This window comes from Talpa occidentalis, unplaced genomic scaffold, assembly GCF_014898055.3.
Source record: "Talpa occidentalis isolate TD23 unplaced genomic scaffold, MPIMG_talOcc4v2.1 talOcc4.4, whole genome shotgun sequence".
NCBI classification, from domain to species: Eukaryota; Metazoa; Chordata; class Mammalia; order Eulipotyphla; family Talpidae; genus Talpa; species Talpa occidentalis.
Genome location: NW_023604295.1, coordinates 94,726,437 through 94,748,288, shown reverse-complemented (window position 1 = coordinate 94,748,288; position 21,852 = coordinate 94,726,437). Strand labels below are relative to the sequence as shown.

General features: G+C 43.6%; 1 pseudogene; it reads right to left on the bottom strand.

Annotated features, from left to right (window-relative positions):
• Window positions 1-8,981: 8,981 nt before the first annotated feature.
• LOC119256922 (6-phosphogluconate dehydrogenase, decarboxylating-like) lies at window positions 8,982-10,386 on the bottom strand (annotated as a pseudogene).
• Window positions 10,387-21,852: the final 11,466 nt, after the last annotated feature.

Sequence of the window (21,852 nt, the reverse complement as noted above, 5' to 3'; positions counted from 1 at the left end):
GGGTGAGGCACCCAGGCCAAAGATCAGAATTCCCGCCCTGGGATTTGGATCACAGAGTGATGCAGACAGAGACCATGCAGATGTCATGTGCTCCAGCAGCTGTGCCTGCCTGGGGCTAGGGCCCAGTGTTTCTGGCACCCCCTTCACTGCCTCCAAGCAGGTATATAGACCCAGGCTTTGTCACCCTGGGTCTTCTGCTTCCCGCTACCCTGTAAGATGACACCAATGTCCCCACAGCTTTCTAATAAAATTTCTTTGTATTTATGGTGTTCAGACTCCGCTCCTGTTTCTTGCAGCCCAGGTATCTGACTGACGCACTGAATATGGCTTTAGTGTAAAACCTGTCAGTGGGAGGATTTGAGGTGGCACACAGGAACATTTTAAACGTTTCAGTTATGTAATTATTTTAATGCATATTGGGAAAAACTATAAACAGCACATCAAACCCACAATGTCATGGGTATTATTGCTTAGTATGTGGAGACATTCATTTAAGTCAGAAAATGAGTCATTTTAAAGAAAAGCATAAGTGATAGTACAAGTCTCAGTGAGTTTGGGGGGAAAATGACAAAGGTGGTGTGAAAATAGCTGGTGGAGGCCGTGGGGCCTGTCACATTTTTGTGGAAAGAAGATGGCAGTTTTGATTTTTGGGGAATTCCCTCTCTGTCATCGCAAGGGCAGGTTAGAAGGAGAGCCTGGAGTTGGCGAGAACCAAGGAGAAGTCTCCCCCCATGACCCAGCAGCTGCCTAGCCAGGCCTGTGCTGGAGAGGGGGTGCTGAGGCAGTGGAAACACCAGAGGATCCCTAATAGCCTCCTTCCTTGGCCTGGAGGGATCAACTAAGACAGGGAGGGAAAAGGGCCCCCCAGGAGCTTTGCTGGTGCTTCTTCTTTTTCTGTTTTTAGATTTATTTATTTATTTATTTATTTATTAAGATTTATTTATTTATACAAGAACCGGGGTACAGGCCAGATGCAAGGGAGAGGGAAAGGATTCACCAGAGGTAGAGCGGGGAACAGAACAGGCAGACTGATGAAATACACTGCTGAGGGGAGCAGCGGGCACAAGAGAGGTCTGCTATGCCATGTGGGACCCTCGCCTGCCGGCCTACCGGGATCAAACCTGCGCTGCAGAGGCTGTGGACAGCTACATAGCGCTGCGCTCAACCGCCTGCGCCACCAGGGGAGGCCCTAGAGGTGGGTGAGGCACCCGGGCCAAAGATCAGAATTCCCGCCCTGGGATTTGGATCACAGAGTGATGCAGACAGAGACCATGCAGATGTCATGTGCTCCAGCAGCTGTGCCTGCCTGGGGCTAGGGCCCAGTGTTTCTGGCACCCCCTTCACTGCCTCCAAGCAGGTAGATTGATTTACTTATGCATACAAGAGCTGGGATACAGGCCAGAGGTGCAAGGGGTGAAGGAGGTGAGAGGATTCACCAGAGAGAGAGTGGGGAGAAGTACAGGCAGACTGACTGAAATACACTGCTGAGGGGAGCAGCGGGCGAGACAGGCGAGGTCTGCTGTGTCATGTGAGCAGCTCCCTGGCCAGCGGGGCTCGAACTCATGCAGCAGAGGCTGCGGCTAGCTTCATAGTGCTGTGCTTAGCCCCTTGTGCCACCGGGGAGGGCCCCTCCCTGCTCTTCTTATGTCTTTTCCCTTCTTCCTGCTCTCTTTCCCTCCCCTTCTCATTCAGGGTCCCCTGATCACCCCACCCCAGCGCAGACAGCCCAAGGAAGCAGTGGTGGCAAGTGTGGGACTTCAAAGGCCACCTGGTTCCCAACAAGGATATGAAGGTGAAGTTTGAGCCCAGTTTTGCAGTCTCTGAGGTGAGGGGATCACTTTGATTTCCTCTGATGTTTCTCTCACTTGCCAATCTCCAAGCTCAGGCTCCATGGACAAGTAAGGGAATCCCGAAGCTATTTTTGCTCCTACCCTTCCATCCTACCCCTCCCCAACTAATCATGAGGTTTCCTGGTACTTTGCCAAGTCTGGGAAGGAGATGCCTCTGGTCTTCCAGCTGATTGCCTGTCCTGCCAGCCTTTACCTTAATTCTGTCACCAAGGACCTGGTGAATTGTTTTACTTCCAGTTCCTCAGCTGTAAAATTAGTGGGCTGCGCTATCTGACCTCTACATCAGTTATTTATAACTGTTAACAAACCACCCCACACCTCAGTGACCTACAATGACAGTTTCATAGTGCTGTGGTTGACAGGCTGTTTGCTGTTTTTTATTTTTAAATATTTTATTTTTATTTATGTATGTATACAAAAACTGGGGTTTAGGCCAGAGGTGTGGGGGGTGGGGGTGAGAGGATTCACCAGAGACAGAGTGGGGAGCAGAACAGGTGGATCTACTGAAACACACTGCTGAGATAAGCAGCGGGCAAGACAGGAGAGGTCTGCTGCGCCATGTGTGTCACCTCCCTGGCCAGGAATCCAACTCATGCCTCAATGGGTGGCAGTAGCTTGGTAGCGCTGAGACTTTAACCCCTGCACCACCAGGGAGGCCCTTTTTGCTGGTTTTGTCCATGTGTGTAAAGGAGCAGCTCTCTGCAGCGTGGGTAGGAGACTAAGCACAGCAGGGACATCCGGGTCTCTGGCCTCTCTCTCTGTGTGATCTTTTACCCAGGGCTTCTTCATGCCATGCTGGCCCTAGGGTCCTTGATGAGTTTGAAGCTGCAAAACTTCTTGAGGCCCAAACATGGCAGCCATAGGATTTTACTTCCATTGCATTCTCTTGGTCAAAGTCACAGTGAAGGTCGACACAAAGAGTCGTCAGATGGACTCCTCTAGATGACGAGTGTTGGATTCACATGGCAAAGGGGTGTAGTCCCTGGCAGTGGGAATCATGGGGAAGAAGGTGGACATCACGGTAACAATCTTCCTAATTTTTAAAATTTCTTCTGGCACAAATTAAGTGCCAAAGAGCAATTAAATTATGGGGGTGGGGGGTGGTAAAAGCATTTCTTTTGAAGGAAGCATAGCTAAAGTGAGGAGGCAACTGTTGATTTTTCATGTACATTTGTGTTTTATTTTTCTTTTCTAAGTTTTTTTTTTTTATTTTTAGGTGATGCTGGTTTACACCCTCCCTTCTGGTGCTGCTACCATAGTGTTCCCACTACCAAAGCACCATAGTGCCCCACTGTAGTCCATTCTGCTCCCTCCCCGATTTGTGCTCACTCCTCCCGCTTCCTCTCTTTCTCTGAATGTCTCGGTCTGTAGCCTGCTCTCCAGGGCTAGTTTTGGAGTTTGGCTTCCTCTGATCCCTTCCTTGTCTTGTTTCTCTATATTCCACATATAAGTGAAACCATCCAGTATTTTTATCTTTGTCCTTCTGATTTATTTTGCTTAGCATAATCCCTTCAAGCTCCAAACATATTGCCATGAATGGCGTGAGGTTATCTTTTTTGATCATTGAGTAATATATAGTGATATATAGTGTGTACAATATATAGTAATACATAGCCTGCTTAACAGTAATATATAGTGCATATAACAGTGTGTATATACCACATCTTCTTGATCCACTCACCTGTGTTTTGGCACTTACGTTGTTTCTATAGATTGGCTATTGCAAAGGGTGCTGCAAAGAGCAAGGGGGCGCAGGTTTCCCTTTGAATTAGTGTCTTCATGTTCTTCAGGTCAATCCCTAGGAGTGGGATTGGTGAGTCATGTGGCAGGTCCATTTTTAGTCTCTTGAGGACTCTCCACAGAGCTTTCCATGGGGACTGGACAGCCTGCATTCCCACCAACAGTGTGAGAAGGCTCCTTTTTCTCCACACCCTCGCCAACATTTGTTTTTGGTCTTTTTGATATGGGCCCTTCTCGCAGGCAGGAGATGGCCTCTCACTGTGGCTTTGGTTTGCATTTTTCTGATGCTAGGTGAAGATGAACATTTTTTCATGTACTTGCCTTCTTAGCTCTTCTGACCATTCAATTTGGTTTTTATTTTTTTATTTTATGTATTTATTAATTAATTTATTTATTTTTAAAAGATTTATTTATTTATTTGTACAAGAGCCGGGGTACAGGTCAGATGTGCGGGAGGGTGAGAAGATTCACCAGAGACAGAGCAGGAAACAGAACAGGCAGACTGACGAAATACACTGCTGAGGGGAGCAGCGGGCGTGGCAGGACAGGTCTGCTTCACCATGTGGGATTCTCGTCGGCGGGCCGGGATGGAACCCGTGCTGCAGAGGTTGCGGACAGCCATACAATGCAGCGCTCAACCCCCTGCCCCACCAGGGGAGGCCCACATTTGGGTTTTAGACAACAAAACCTGAGACTCTGGAACCACCCTGGGATCACACTATGTTTTGCAATAATTGTAGGGACAGAAAGACACTCAGATGTTTTCCTTCACACTCAACTAAAACAAGCAAAAAAAAAAAAAACCCATATTTTTCTAATAACAGTTCTAACATTGGAATGGTTCGCTCTCCCCATGTAGAAATACCATGAAGGGAATTAGTGAAATTTTTAAAATTCTCAGACAGATGATGTGAGACACATGGCTTTCTGCCCTGCTAGGGGGTACAGTTAACTCTGATGCCATACATCTGGGCTAGGAAGCCATGGCTATGCTTTCTGTTTTGGGGCCAAGTTATGTTCCAGAGTTGAGATTTGAAAGACTGTCAACTTGGCTGACACCAGGGAAAGGAAGAACCTTGCTTGTGATAACAAGACATATCTATTTATTTCTGCTCTACAAAGATGCCAGGGTCATGGCAACATACTTAATTGATGTAATGAATTCATCTAAAGAAACACGGAAAGGAAGTTTCTGGAGTTCTATGTTAACATTCTAGAAGCTACAGGTGTTTGGAATTTCCTTACGACTTCTTGCTCTCCAACTCTCTCTCTAAACCCAATAAGGAGAAATATTATGGATATATCATCAGCACCACCATCACCTCCTCCTCCTCATCGTTGAAATGCTGAAGTGCTGATTGTTCAGAAAGAAAGACAATAAAAACATCGCATATATTTTTCTTAATATTTGCATGACATATTTGGGGACAACAGTATAAATGTTGGCCTCTGCTTATAAATTAATCCAAAAGTAGTGTACTTATGTGCATGTATGTTTTTAGAGTTCTCATAGAGCTACTCATTTTTTCTCTTACGAAGAAATAAAAATTCTAAGACTTCAGTTTGATCTTGCACATCAAACTAAACAAGGTCTTTAAAGATAAGTGGGTTTTGTGATTCAATTCAGTGTGTTCCTATTAACTGCGTTTGACAAAGGCAAAGCTGTCTCTGTGAAAATTCATTTTCTTATTTTAAAGATTCCATAGGAAACATATGCCTGTGGTAACGAGTAAATTTCAACCATTTAGCCGAGTGGAAAATGAAAGTAAAAATCTCCTTCAACTATCAGAGCCTATTCTCAGAGGCAACCACTCCTAATAGTTTCTGTCATGAATTCTTCCATCACTTATTGTTGTAACATTATGTAATATGCTTGTACCTCTATTTCTTGATTTATCGACTTTAATGGAATTTTTTAACTTCTATCAAGAAAAAAGATTTTAGCTCCCTCGTACTGCTGCCCCTTTTCCACTCTGCACAGCGACTGCATGTTGCTTATAATTTTGCCTAATTCTCCGAATGGTTGTGTAACTGGGGCCCTGCTGTGTAGACTGCAGGGCAAGACTGGCATTTTTCTGACTGTTGCCTAAGCAGCGTGAACCATTAGAAAAACATGGTCGGGGGGCCTCCCTGGTGGTGCAAGAGGTTAAGTCTCAGCACTGTAAAGCTATCAGCAGCCACTGCAGCAAGAGGTCGATCCCCGGCTAGGGAGGTGACCCACATGGCACAGCAGACCTCTCCTGTCTGGCCAGCTGCTCCCCTCAGCAGTGTATTTCAGTAGATCTGCCTGGTCTGCTCCCCATTCTGTTTCTGGTGAATCCTCTCACCCCCACACCCTACCTCTGGCCTACACCCCAGCTCTTACATGCATAAATAAACAAATCTTAAACAAACAAACAAAAAAGAAAAACATGGTGGGTCTACCTGCCCACACCAGAAGTTGCTGCCTGTGGGCAGTCCTTCCCCTCGGGTGCCAGCCAGGTTAAATGGTCTTATCGGGAGGTATCACCTAGGCGGACCTTAGAAGGTACACAAATCAGCCCAGGAGCCAGCTTGGGATCCGCCCAGACTCCCAGACTTGTACTTTGTGCCTGACCTCCAAAAATAAGAAGCTTCCAGCAGCTGACCTCCAAAGAGAGAGGAGCCAAAAAGCTTTACAGTGACTGGGACGCTGCACCTACCTCTTGTCTTGTCATGGCCACTGCCTGGGAAAAGAATGAAAGGCCCCGGGCCTGGAGTCTCGGAGAGCTATACCTGATTGTTTGGGGCCACTTGGTGTTGCTGCCTCCATTGTTGTTTGGTCCAATGTTTGGTGTTGTCCATCCTGACATTCAGGCTGTTGTTGTGGCCTGCTGCTGCGTCATCTCAGCAGCACCATCTGTCAGCACCTCTGGCCGCCACTGTGAGTTGGATCCTGGCCTGCTGCCTCCAGCTGCCAGGTGTTCCAGGCCCTTGTTGGTGGGACGGTGCCATCTTGGATGAGCAATTTTTTTTATTGGGACTTCTGAACACTAGCTAGGATACTAGCTAGGGTGAGATATCTCATCATTTGTGGCCTTAGAAACTCTTTGTTTCCCCTATTTGTTAAATAAACCCCATTATTGTTGTTTCTGGAGACTGAGTGGTCTTGCAATTGTGCATGTAGGTGAAGAACCCATAGACAGTGACTGTCCTCTACTGGACACTGTCCTTGGGAGGCTACAGTACCCCTATATCCCTGTCTCAGTTGTCTCCGTCAGTCCAGAGACTCCACATAGATTACCCACTTATTCGTCTTTCCATCTCATCTTCAACCTCTTCTCTACCTCCCAGTTTATGGTTTTTATAGTGACATTGTCACAGTTTATCATCTATTCTATACCTGTAACCATAAGGCTCCCAGCCTGTCTTTAGGCTAATCGTAATAATTGCAAGCCTATCAACAACAGCATTTACAGCAATGTTGCAGGTTAGCGTTGGTCATTGTAGAGTCAACTATGATTGGAGCCACACACAAGAAAATGTAATTCTTTTAAAAAAAACAACAAAAAAACTTTGCTCATCAAAAAATTTTCCAAGCATCTCATTCTAAAGCACTGATGCTTTTATTTAATTGTTGCTAATAGATTTCCCCTTAAATTCTCTCAGTTTTCTTCAGTTCTATGAAATCATATTCAATAGTCATTCTTTTATTACATAATATAGATTTATTTCATTTAATCTTGCTGGTTTAATTGTTTATGCTTGTTTAATTCAACTGGTATGTTAGTGATAAATCTTTTAGTACTTGTTTAAAATGTTTTTTTTTTTATTCCAATACTTGACTCAATTTGCCAAGGCATAAAATTCTAGACATAAAAAAAATTTTCATTAGACTATGAAATACTTTGCATGATTGCCTTCTAAAGTCATGTTGATAAAGAAAAAGCCTGGTTTTTGTTCCCTTTTGGTATTTTGATTTTCTGTGGGAAACTTTGAATTTTCCCTTTATCCATGAAGCTAGGAAGTGTTAGTAGGGTATATCTAGATGAGTGTCTTTATTTAATTTTGTTTGGAGCCCTTTCCATCTGAAATTCACATCTTTCTTCAGTTCAGGGACAGCTTCTTTTTTTTTTTTTTTTAAAGATTTATTTATTTATGCATACAAGAACTGGGGTACAGGCCAGAGGTAGGGGAGCAGTGAAAGGTTCACCAGAGACAGAGCGGGGAGTAGAACAGGCGGATTGACTGAAATGCACTGCTGAGGGGAGCAGCAGATGACACAGGAGAATTCTGTTGCACCATGTGGGTCACCTCCTTGGCCGGGGATCGAACTCGTGCTGCAGTAGCTGCAGATTGATTAATAGTGTTGATACTTAACCCCTTGCATCATCAGGGAGGCCCAGGGACAACTTCTTTTACTACCATTTTGATTATTTCTTCTCTTCAGGCATGCATATGCTTTTACACTTGCCTCATCTGAGTCTGGAAATCAGGAAATAACTGGTGAAACACCTAAAATATTGTTGAATCGCTGACGGATGGAAGCCAACTAAGTTTATCAGCTCTACTGTCTGTTCCCTTCCCCATTTCCTGAGGAAATGAAGAACATATAGGCCACAAAATGCAGTCAGTTCCCATCCACTCCCTCCACAATGACTTTTGCGTCATAGTTTCTGTTCCTCTATTTTCTGGGAGATTTGGACTCTGTCTTTAAATCAACACTTGCTCTTCCATCTTCTCTGCTATTTCTTTCATTATTTTTTTTATTTTTTATTTTTTTATTTTTATTTTTTTTAAAGATTTATTTATTTATTTATACAAGCACTAGGTACAGTCAGAAACGCGGGAAGATGAGAGAATTCACCAGAGTGGGGAACAGAACAGGCAGACTGACGAAATACACTGCTGAGGGGAGCAGCGGGAGGCAGGAGAGGTCTGTCGCGCCACGTGGGACCCTTGCCGGTGGCCGGGGATCGAACCGGCGCTGCAGAGGCTTCGGGCAGCTTCGCAGCCCAGCGCTCAACTGCTACGCCACCTGGGGAGGCCCCATTAATTTTTTTTAATAGATCATATACATATATTGTTTTAAATATGATGTAGCTTTTATTAAGTGGAAGAAAGGGGAATTCTGCGGCCTAATACAAAGGTTCTAGTTCAGTCAAATTCTCCATCTGGTGGAGATGCTTCTTCAGGACCTGTGAGCATGTCACCAGCAGGAACTATGCTCGGTCAGTCCCCAGAGGGAAGGGTGGAGGCTCCAACTCTCTCAGAACCACTTTACAAATGAACCGAGGTTAACTTTTTTCACAGGAGTCTCTTGACCCTTTATTTGAAAAGATCTGAGCAGAAGGTAGGGCAAAGGGGGCTGTAGACCCTGTGTGTGGGGGATGGGGTGTCCCAGTCATGCACGTGTGGGAACAACTAGTGGAATCAGGCATTGCATGAAGACAATGATGATACACGCTCACTGTGGCCTGTCCAATTAGTGTGGATAAACTGTCCCAGTTGGGCTAAGAGTTCATAGGTGTGAGCTCCCAAGTACTCCCACTGAGCCTGGAACAGCTTGTCATGCCTGAACTCGGCATAGCAGGAAAGGGCAGTGGTGAAGCTGAGCACGAGGTTGTCTGTCTGGACAGTGACGCTGGTGCTGCACTACCAGGAGCCCTGGCAGCTTTCCACAGCTGATCTAAAGAGGTTATTCAGCAGTAGATTCTGAAGTTCTGGGTTTCCATCAAATGCATCTTTTATCTTTCCTAGGAACATGATTCTGGTGAAAAAGCCCCCCACACACATGCACACACTTAATGGCTATACCACCATAGTTGAGGGGCCATATGAATTCGGTGGCTGCCTGTCTCCATTGCATAAAGCCTTGAGCATAAGAGATGATCTTGGAAGACAAAAGGCCTTTCTTATGCCCCCCAGGAAGGATTTCTTAACACCTCCAAAATGAATCTTTCAGGGGCTATTCTGTTTCTTGCTAGCTTAAATCCTCCCCTCCTTCAGATAGGATAGGCATTAAGCAAAGGCTGCTTATCCAATGAAGGAGCCCGAACCCCACACTCCAGGGAAGGGATGGCGGGCCATTTCCCGGGGCCCTTCTGCCTTGAGTTGTCCTGGATTTTGGGCGAGTGTGTGCCATCACTATCTTGGAACTTGAGAATATTGGTGGTGGTTTCGTTCAGAGAAGAGTCTAGCTCTGTCTTATCCCACTCCTCAAATGCCTGCACTATCTCACTATGCTCCACAGCAGCAGGTGGTAGGCCTCACAGATGAGCTGCCTGTCGCCATCCTTGTCCAGCTGTGCTTCATCTTCACCAAGCTGCCCAACTCCCTCATCTCCCCAGTCCCAGCAGGGGACATGCCTTGGAGGATGTTCTTGATGTGGGGCCAAGCTTCTGTGTTTCCTGCCAGTGTGAGTGAGAGGCCCACTGTTCCCCTTCCTCTCCACCACTAACTCTGCTCATCACTATACCCCCTTGGCCTTGAGGTCTCCACACTGTCTTGTGACATCCCTGTCTTCAGAATGTCTTCTACCAATGACAATGTCACCAGTGTTCAAAAATGGTACCATTTTTCAATGAAATTATGCACAGTTTGATTTCATATTTCCACAGGGAATATGCTTCCTGAGATTTCCTTAGCTTGGAAAACATCTCCTGTAAGGAATGAGCATCAACTACCTTGGTTTCCTTTGCCTAATTGGCCAATAAATCATCACCTTGGAGACTGTCCTGTTAAAAACACTCACCACAAAACCATGGTCATTCATGTTTAACATCAAGTTCTGGCCCATGACAGCCAGGCCAATCAGTGCAATGTCAGCTTGGGCCATGGTGGTGGGGGTTGTGGCGGTTGAGGTGCTGCAGGGTGGGGAGTTCCGCAGCACAGGTGACTCAGGGTGAGTCTGGCTGGGTGACTATATTTTTTAATTGCAAAGATCTCTTTTCTTTGTTCTGATTGACCCTTTCTTCATTTATATTTTTTTAAAGATTTGTTGATTTATTTATACAAGAGCTGGGGTACAGGCCAGATGCACGGGAAGGTGAGAGGGCTCACCAGAGACAGAGCGGGAAACAGAACAGGCAGACTGATGAAATACACTGCCGAGGGGATCAGCGGGCAATACAGGAGAGGTCTGCTGCGCCATGTGGGACCCTTGCCAACCGGCCAGGATCGAACCTGTGCTGCAGAGGCTGTAGACAGCTTCACAGCACTGTGCTCAACTGCCTGCACCACCAGCAGAGGCCTTGATTGACCATTTCCACAGCACTCGACAGCTAGCATGAGCTTTCCTGGTGAACATCTAAGTTTGGGCTTTCATGGAAGTGGCAGGAAGGCAGGCCTTATAAGTGCGTTGACAAGGAGTAGGGCAGGAGGCCCTGGGAGACTGAGGAGGATTTCATCCTGGGCTAGAGAGCGTCAGTATGGTCGGTCCACCTTGTCTATGTGGGAGCAGGCACAGTGGCGGGTCCTGATGATTTGTCTCTGGCAGAACTTGCTTCTTCTCCAGAGCTCCCATAGCTCTGGCTCACACTCCATCTGTCATCTCACACTGCTTTTTTTTCTATATTCTTTTCACATCAGTGAAACCATTTTTCAGGGTTCCCTCAAAAATTCTACTTCTGATACCATCATTTCCGATGGCTGGGGAAGGAGATGAGATGCACCAGTGTTCTTGTCCACCATCAAGAGTCAGGGGCTGCGGGGCCTCCCTGGTGGTGCAGTGGTTGAGCGCTGGGCTGCGAAGCTACCCACAGCCTATGCAGCACTGGTTTGATCCCCGGCTGGCTGGCAAGGGTCCCACATGGCACCAGATCTCTCCTGCTGTGCCCACTGCTCCCCTTAGCAGTGTATTTCATCATTCTGCCTGTTCTGTTCCCCGCTCTGGCTCTGGTGAATTCTCTCACCCTCCAGCACTTCTGACTGTACCCAGTGCTTGTATAAATAAATAAATAAATAAATAAATAAATAAATCTTTACCAAAAAAAAGAGTCAGGGGCTGCAAAGTTTTTCTTTTGTGTTTAAAATTCTTCTATAACATTCCCTCTCATGAAACACTTTCCTGCAAAGAAGCTATCAAGTTTATCTGGATGCAAAATTCCTAAGGTAGCTAATATGCCTTGTGTCTAGATGCCCAATTAGGAGGAAGAAGATGCAGCTCCTGCACATTCTTTGGTTAATTAGATCTGCTATGAAATCATTCATTTGATGACCGCCCTAATGAAGCTAATAAAAGCCTCTTCTGAAGCAGTCTATTCTTTGTACCTTAAGTACTGTACCTCGCTCAGCTACACTGGCAGCGAACCTAACAGACTCATTATCTTCCAAATTCTGATGTCTGTTTTCATGCTCTGTTGATTTCATTAGATACAAAATAAAATCACTACCTATTAAAATGGCATTAAAATACTAACTTAAAGTGACAAAAGCCTAGAAATTTAGAGACTGAGCTGTTGTTTGGCTTCCTATAGATGGGATATTTCTGCATTTTGCAGATGGAGTGGATCGGACCTGGCCTGCACTTTATGGCCTAAACATTCTACATTTCCCCAGACTGGGTGTGGAGCCAAGAGTGTGAGCTGCCAATGAACTTACTTGGTTTCACATCAATCAGTGATTCAACAGTATTTTCACGCTTCAGTGGTTATTTGATTTCCAGAATCAAATGAGTCAAATGTGAGGATGGGAAGAAAGACAATTTTATATGACCACTGCAGTATCTTCAGAAAAGACCCCTGAAAGAGACCTCCCCACTGTTGATAGTTTGGGGCTGCCCCTGAAGAGGCCAGTAGAGTGAAGACACTTCTAGCATCACACGTGATCAATGTTATTTTTCCCAGACTGAAGAAACAGAAGACCAAGTAAGCAAGCAAAGCAAACAAACAAAAAAATAACCTTGGTTCCTATAAAACACAGGAACAGAAGGTTAAGTGCCCATGGTGTTCCACAGCCAATATGTAACTTGACTCTCCAGCAAGGAGGCAGAGTGGGCATCTGAGGGCGTATTTCAGAAGTGCGCAGCTGGCAGTGATACAGAGAGCTGCACTGTTGAGAAAAGAACTGTGTTCCTGGTCCAGACCCGTGTTAACTTGTGGCTGTTAGCCACTCACTCTGTGGACGTTAGCTTCCTCATGTGTAAAATGGCAACGTCACCCCATATTACACTTTTAATGTTACCAGTCCACTTAGTGTGCATGTGTGTGTAGATGTATGCAAGTGTACATAATATGATTTTTAAAAGCTGCCTTCCAAAATTGCCCAGATTGAGTACTACTGTTCGAACCCAAGTTTCCTGCTGCACCAGATCGACCCCACACGAGAAATTTAAACTGCCTGCTCTTCCCCGGCCCCATCCCCAACTTCCCATTTGGAATCTATCAGTTGATTACTCGCTTGGGTCTCCAAGGCAGGAACCAAGAGGTGACAGTACTGTGTTCCTGTTGCATATACCAAAATACAGGTACACAACAGTTTTCTGGGGACCATGGTGTCCTAGAGAAATTGCTATGCAACTGAGGAATATGATATGAAAGCACCAAGAAAAACTGACAACAAAGTCACAATTTATTGACCATGGATCAAGTATGAGGCGCTATGTTAAGTCCTCATATGCGTTATGTTGAATCTGTACAACAACCTAGTTAAGTAAATGTCATTATCCCATATTACAGATGGAGCGCTGAGACTTGAAGAGGTTAATTAATTTGCCTCAAGTTCCCAGAGCTTCTTAAAGTGACTGAACTGGTATTTGAGGCAAGCAGAACTTCTTGTCACCCAGCCTGACAAACAGGAATCATGGAAATGCCTGTTTCAAATTGTGGGTTGTAACATTAATCTTTCATGAAAATAATTCAGGGTTAAGCACAGCGTTAAGAAAATAAAATGGAAAATATCAGAATATGCCTGATGTGTTGTGTATGTGTATATGTGTCCATACACAGAATTATAACATAAAATCACTTCCTTACTGTGTGTTGTGATAAAATGTTTATGAAACACAGACCAGGAGAAGTTAATGGGTGATGTGGAGGAAACAGACAAGATGTTGGGAAATCTAGCTTTTTCCCTCTAGAAATTGACCATTAACTAGTTTTGTCATTTCAAACACTCTTTACCTCTCCTGATTGCTTTTCCTTTTGGTTCTTTCTAGCTCTGAAATGCTGTGATGTTTCGAGAAACACGATCAACTTCTGTCCTAGCAGCTTAGAAAATGACAGCCACTGGGTGCTGAGGAGCTCTGCAGGCGACTGTCACTAAGCCAACAGGACTAGCAAGGCTGGTTTTTTCAGGCAAGAAGACCACCAGTGCAGACAAGGTAAGGCAGTGGCACCCAGAGAGGCAGGAGTGAGGGGGAGCCTTCTGGGGTGGGTGGGGTGAGAATGCAGTGGCCGAGGAGGTCCTGCAACATTTTGCTGGCAATGGGGGAAATAACATTTTTGGATTTTTCCTTTTTCCAAAAGGAAATAACATTTTTGGATCAGGAGAATGGATCTGTAACAGTATAGTTATTTCTGAGGTGGGAACTCCTTAGTAGATAGATAGGTATTATGAAAGAATGAAGTGATGGGGTCTGCACCCCTCCTAACATCCCTCCCATGGTGAGTTGCCTATTGAGGCCTATTGAGGGGGCCAACCACTGCTCATCCCTGGAAGATTATTTTGTAAGTTTCTAGTTCTTCAGGTTTTTCAATAGAAATCTGAAGTCGTGTGTGAGCATTCCCAATTTGTAATGTACATAGCTGTATAAATTATCAAAAGGGCAACACTGTTGTACCAAATACACTTACACCAGTGAGAATGGCACATATTAAAAAAACTAGCAACAACAAATGTTGGCGAGGTTGTGGAGAAAAAGGAACTCTTCTGCACTGTTGGTGGGAGTGCAAACTGGTCCAACCACTATGGAGAGCTGTGTGGAGATTTCTGGACCTACTAAACATAGAGCTTCCACAGGATCCAGCAATTCCACTCCTAGGTATTTACCCAAAGGACACAGAAACATCAATTCCAAAGAACACCTGCACCCCTATGTGTATAGCAGCACTATTTACAATAGCTAAGCTTTGGAAACAGCCCAAATGCCCAAAAATAGATGACTGGATCAAGAAGATGTGGTACATATATACCATGGAATATTACTCAGCATTCAAAAAAGATAAACACATGCAATTTGCAGCAACATGGATGGCGCTGGAAGGGATCATGCTCAGCGAAATAAGCCAAAAAGAAAAAGAAAAATACCGGATGGTCTCACTCATAGCAGGAATCTAGAATACTTAAATAAAGGACCAGGAAAATGAATAACTATAAGAAAGTGAAAATCAAAATCAACAAAAACTATGAACCAGAGACACTTTTTGGGGGTGGGGGGGGGGCGGGAGAGGAGGGATTGGGGTCAGAATGGGGGGATTGCAAATGTATGAGGAATATAAAAATAAAATTTATTAATTAAAAAAAAAAAGAAAAAAAAATAGAGTGGCTTTAATTTCTCCAAAGTATTAGTAGCCCAGGTTAGAGGGGAATGAGGGGGGCCCAGACCCCTCCTTCTGGTTACTCTACCATTGCTTAGGGTCGGCTGAGGCCAACCTAGAAGTAGTTGACAGCTGTAGAAGGTCCGCCACACACACTCCCTGCAGTGGGCAGCGATTCTTCTCACATCTCTGTGTCACCACGGGACATGACCCACCAGGTCATACAGTACTGTAAAAATACATAAGGCTTCTTAAAACCTAATATAGTTTGGTAGGTCCTTAACACTGACCCCAGTGGAGTTCACCACTTCAAGACGCCGGTCATAGAAACAAAAAACATATGATTACCTTCAGGTCATATATAAGACAATTTTTAAGCTAGTCAATTATAAAAAACTGATAAAAGTTACTCAGAAACAAAAAATCCTTAAATTACAACATTTAAAATAAGAAAGGGGGACTCTAGAGAGTAACTTGCCTCCATAAGAACAAATAGGCAAAGCTTTATTTACTTTCAACTTCTTAAATTGTAGTTCCCCCAGCCTAACAGCTGTTGAGCAACATTTTATTCCTAATTCTTGTGGGCTCAGCAGTAAAACAACATTTTTATCCCAGAAGAACCAGGCCCTAGACCCTTGGTCGTGTATCGCCACCAACTGCAAGGACCAACTTGGCTGGGGCCTGTAGAAGTTTTAACATGGGGGAGAGGGCATGTTTCTGTTTTGTCACTTACACGACCTTCTTGGGTTCCAGTGAAAGCAGTACGCCCCTATCGTGAGCTGGCATCAAGGGAGGATGAGTCCTATTCCTGAGCGCCAGCTGTTAGCGATTCAGTCGCCACCTGGGATGGATCCTTTTCCATCGACTGTGCAGTCCCCCAGAATCAAGACTTGATGCCCTTGAGACCGCTGTGCTTGGCTTGGTGACCATCAGTAAGCCCTCTGGACTCTGGGCTCTGGACTCAACAACAAGCTCTATGGATTCCATCTCTCCTCCAACATGACCCAGCACATTGGTGCTGCCTCTACATCCAATCATGTAGCCGCCCATAGGCCATACTGATCTGCCAGACCACGCTTCCTCATTTCCCCCATCTTCCTCTTGCCTCTATAGTAGAAAGGGGGGACAAGTGTGCTCCTATGAGCTGGTCACTCGTGGGCAACAGTGACCTATTTGCTGTCTACAAATCACAGCAGAGCATTCCTTGACTACCTACAGAGTATAGCCTGTATCATGAGGCAGGCCCGGGATGCCTAGCCCACTGTTGACCTGATTACATGGCCATCTCCATGGTGGTCTCGGGTTAACTCTGCCTGTGATAACATCACAAATGTTTCTTAACATATGGTCACGATGTCCCCTTTCCTGTCCCTCGTAAAACTTTGTCCACCATTCCTATCCCACCCTCTGGATCTTATTCCTCATACCAATGTCACATGATCAGCTTTTACTAGCCAGTGGGCTTTCAATAAATGGCACAAGAACATCTGCAAGTAGCAGAATTTTGCCTTGCAGACCTGCTCCACCACTGCTGTGTCCCTCATTGCTTTCTTGCTGCAAAGCAGCAACAAATTTCCTGTCGCAACAATAAAGATATTTTTATAAAGTCAATTGTAATAGCTGCATAGATTTTGTGGTGCAAGGGGTTACAAACAGCACTATGAAGCAATCCTCAGTCTCTGTAACATGAGTTCAATTCCTGGCTGGACAGGGAGCAACCCACATGGCGCAGCAAACCTCTCCTGTCTCGCCCGCTACTCCCCTCAGCAGTGTGTTTCAGTAGATCTGCCTGTTCGTTCCCCACTCTGTCTCTGGTGAATCCTCTCACCCCTCGCATCTCTGGCCTGTACCCCAGCTCTTATATGCATAAATAAATAAATCTTTAAAAAATAGACTTTGATAGTATAGATAGACCACATCATATGTCAGCTTCCTTATTTTTGGACTTTCAGAATGTTTCCTAGGTTTGCTATTAGAAACACTGTTGTAATTTTTTGCTAAAACTTTAGACATATCCTTATCATGCTGCATAAATTTCCAAAGTTGCGTGCTGGTCTTTCTGAATCCCATCTCCCTTTTAGTTCCTCTCTCCCTCACTTCTTCCTTTCTCCCTCCCACCTTTTCTTCCCTCCCTCCCTTCCTCCCTCTCTCCCTTCCTTTGGTCTTTCACTGGTTTGTCTTCCTTCCATCATTGTCCTTTTGTCTTATGAAACACCACACATAAGAAAATTATATTATAGTTAATACTGGTAAACACTCATGTACCACCACCAAGTCAAGAAATATAGTATATTGAGTGTCCCCAAAGAGGACCCTTATGACATTTCCTTGATTCTTTAAAAAATGTAGCTGCCATATTGTGCATATCCCAAAAGAATATAGTGTAATTTTGCCATTACTGAACTTCATATGAATGAGATAATACAGTATATCTTTCTCCTTTCACTCAACAGTGTCTATAAGATTCATTACATTTTTTTAAAGGACAATCTGCTTTCCTTTTTTTTTTTTAAAGATTTATTTATTTATTTATTTATTTATACAAACACTGGGTACAGTCAGAAGCGTGGAAGGGTGAGAGAATTCACCAGAGCCAGAGCAGAGAGCAGAACAGGCAGAGTGACGAAGTACACTGCTGAGAGGAGCAGCGGGCATCAGCAGAGGTCTATGTGCCATGTGGGACCCTCGCCCCGTGGCCAGGGATCGAAACAGTGCTGCAGAGGCTGTGGGCAGCTTTGCAGCCCAGCGCTCAACTGCTGCGCCACCAGGGGAGGCCCTCATTACATTTTTGTTTATATTTTAATTAATTCCTTTTCATTTCATATTCCAATTTGTTTATTGATTCTTATAGGTGATGTTGCCTTGAAGATTCTGGTGTGTATCCTGGTGTGCACTTCTGCAGATTCTGTCACAAATATATCCTATGAATAGAAACGGGGGCATACAGGTTTTCCAGATAATGCCACAAACTTTTTCCAAGGTAGCAGTAATTTCTCATTCCCACCAGCAGTGTGTGAGAGTTCCCATAATCACTATTGGTGCTTCCAGAATTTTCATTTTCAGCAGTGTGGTGCTGTGTAGTAATATCTCATTGTGGGATTTAATAGCATCTCCCTGGTTACTAATGAAATTGAGCAGCTTTCATGTTTATTGGCAATTTCAACTTATTCCCTTGTGAGGAGTCTATGAAACTATTTTGCAACTTTTTTTTTTTCCTATTGGATCACCGACATTTTCCTTACTGATCTATAATGTGCATGGGGTCCTTCTTCATGTAAATGTCTTTCTGTGTCTTTTCCCATTCCATGGTTTGTATTTCCATTTCCATTAAGCTTTTCATTTTTTTGATGAATAGAGCATTTCTTTTATTTAATTTTTAAATTTATTTAATTTTACTTTTTACAATGAAAAAAATTTTTTTTCTTACATCGTTGAAGTCCCCATGGTTCTCCTGCCACCTTATCACCTGTGAACCATCACCATATTCCCTTGTGTTCTTCTCCCATTTTGTGGCCCCTCCCACCCCCTACTTTGCTGTGTGCTTCAGTTCTATGGTCAGCTTGCTAGTTTTGACTTTTTCTTCACCTTTTGCTTGGTTTCTCTATAGCCCAAATATGAGTGAGACTATACGGTATTTATTTCTTTCCTTCTAATTTCGGCTAGCATAATGACTTCAGTTTCATCTATGTTGCCACAAATGGCATGAGTGTTTTTTTTTGATTTCTGAGTAATATTCCATTGTATAAATAAACCACAACTCTGGATCTATTTTGGGGCATTTATGTTGTTTCCTTATGGTGGCTATTATAAATAGCAGAGCACTCATTTTAATATCATTAAATATACATATATTTTCTTCATGGTTAGTGTTGTATATTGTTTTACTTCTCTCCCCCCTATTGAGATTGTGAATCTCTCCTACATTATCTTCTCAAAGCATCAGTGTTCTACATTTCACATTTAGGTATATAATTTAGCTGGAATTGAATTTTGTGTATAGAACGGCATATGTGTCCAATGTTGTTTTATTTCCCAGATGGAGACCCAATTGTCCAGCATCATTTACTGAAAGATTGTCTGTGTCTTACCACTTTGTAGTGCTAATTATTTCACAATTCAGGGTCCATATATGCATGAGTCTGTGATGGAACTACTTGGGCTGTACTTATCCCTCTATTTTTCTGTCCCCACACCAATTGTGTTAATAGTGCGAACTTTATACCAAGTTTTGATATCTGAAAGAACAATATTTCTTACTTGTTCTCCCTTGAGGTGCTTTGGTTTTTTTTCAGCCCTCAGCATTATATGTCCACCATGCTTTTAAGTTGTAGATATGTTGACCCCAAAACCAATCTTGTCATTAGCAGAAGCAGTACCTTCTGAGTAGAACATTTTTATGGATTTGGCTATGTCACAGCAAATGGCATTCTGGAAAAGGTGATAACAATGTGCACTTCAACAAGCATGTGATAAGAAGATTTGCAATGGAGAGGACTGTAGACATGTCTTGTGATTTAATTTGCATGGGGATAGAATGTGGACTCTATGCCTCTAGTGACTGCTCAAAAAGTATGTGCTGAGTATATGAATCTTTTGGATAAGTAAAAACGCCAAGTGTGATGACAAGCAGAATGCATTTTCTCTTATTGTGAGTGCCTGTGTGGCACCCATGTGGCTCTGAAGTTTGCAATAATTGATGATATACTATTCAGGAAAGAAGGCCTAAATACTCTTAAGAGCAAAGTTAGTGTCTTTAAAAGTTCTGTCTTAACTGCAAACCTTAATAGCAAAGGCAAGCTGTATTTATGGATGCAATTTACAGAAGCATTTCAAAGGAATTATCAGATTTTGGCTGCATGGAATTTGCTAGCATCTTTTGCAATGCTTGTGAGCCAGGAATAGAAATATTTACCCTTCAGCTAATAAGAAAATGGCATGAAAAAGTTGTTCAATGAGCTGGAGCCAGAGCTACAGGTTGAATAAAACTGTTTCAGATTTCACAGGCATAAGCACAAAACCTTCAGTAATAGAAAAGCTGGCAATTGAAGGATTAATATTAGACATACGATCTTAAACCACAACCTGAACTTAAGTAAAAACAAACCAGTGGCTCCAATATATTTTTTTAAAGATTTATTTATTTATTTATACAAGCACTGGGTACAGTCAGAAGCGCAGGAGGGTGAGAGAATTCACCAGAGCCAGAGCAGGGAACAGAACAGGCAGAGTGATGAAATACACTGCTGAGGGGAGCCGCGGGCGGCAGGAGAGGTCTGTCGCGCCATGTGGGATCCTCACCTGGTGGCCGGGGATTGAACCGGTGCTGCAGGGGCTGCAGGCAGCTTTGCAGCCCAGCGCTCAACTGCCTGCTCCACCAGGGGAGGCACCAGTGGCTCCAATATTTGAGTGGTTCATGATTTAACAAACGAAAGGGGTGATTTGGCATGCCAGATGAAATTTGTAATAAACAGTCAAATAAATAAACTAAGTCCCACTTCAGGCTCTGTTAATGAACATTCTGACCACAGTCAAATCAAATGCAAATCAGGTCCTGTCTGCTTGCATTGTGTAATTGGAACTCAACACACAGGGGAAGGGATTCCCAGGGTAGAATCAGAATTGTACAAGGGAAACACGAGGCTGAACCACAAAGGTTAATGGAGCAGTTAAACTGAGGAAAGTTGCAAAATCAATTTTACAGCCAGGATGATGGTACATTTCTTTTTCCATTCACTCAACAAATATTTGTTTAGTGTACTCCATACACAAAGCACTATGCGAAGTCCTAAAGCAGTTTGAAAGAAGTACATAATCTACTATAAAATGTTCAGATGAATTTCATAAGCAATATGTCTACCTTTGAGTTGTTATACTTCCCATAAAATACTGTTCTTGTTTTGTGGAACTTTTAACTTCTGGACAGTGTTTTCTTAAAGATTAGGAACTCTACCACTCATGACATGTCAGGTAGTTGTCAGGAAAAACAGGAATAGTTTTCAATTTTATTCTGAGTCAAGGCTGTCTTTAACCATTTTTTTAATACTTACGAATCTTGCCCCCCGCCCCCTTTTTAAAAAGAGAGCGCATCTTTAAGCCTTTTATAAACTATAAATCTACCCGGAACTTAATGGCTCTCTTTTGCTTTTGTTACATCCATTTTTTGGTTACTTTTCATTTTTGGAACACGATAATGGTCTTCCACTTATGGTAGTAGAGACAATTTCTATTTAGAATACAGAGAGTTTCTATTTTAAATATTTGTTTATTTAATATTTCATTTCAAATATCTGTTTATTTAAAAATATACACATTTATTTTGTATTTGTTTATTTTATATGTTTTTATGTTTATTTAAAATGTTCATTTAAAATAAACACAGGTTACGTCTTGAACACTGAATGTGATGAAAGCAATATTCATGAACAATAGAACAAGAGGTGTCTGCACATGGCAAGAAGAGTGCCAGTGCCGGAGGAATGAAGAGGTGTGGGGAACTGCACAGGGAGAAGTGACACGTACACTCATCTCAGCCAACTCAGGGGCTCAAGCATGAGCTACGAAGAGGTCTGGGGATTGGCTGCCTCATCATGTAGCATTTTGAGGCCCTCTTTTTGTGAATGGAGACTGGCCTTGGAGCAAGCTGTCTATCACAGGGGGAGATGACTGAGTGTGAGCTGGGCCCTGCAGTTGACAGTGGCTCTCCACTTGCAGCGTGCATCAGGATCAACGGGAGGAATTTACAGACCTACCTTGGAGATGATGATTCAGTGGGTGGGGTGACAGGAATATTTGAACCTCATTTTGAGAAGGTCCTTGGACCATAAAAT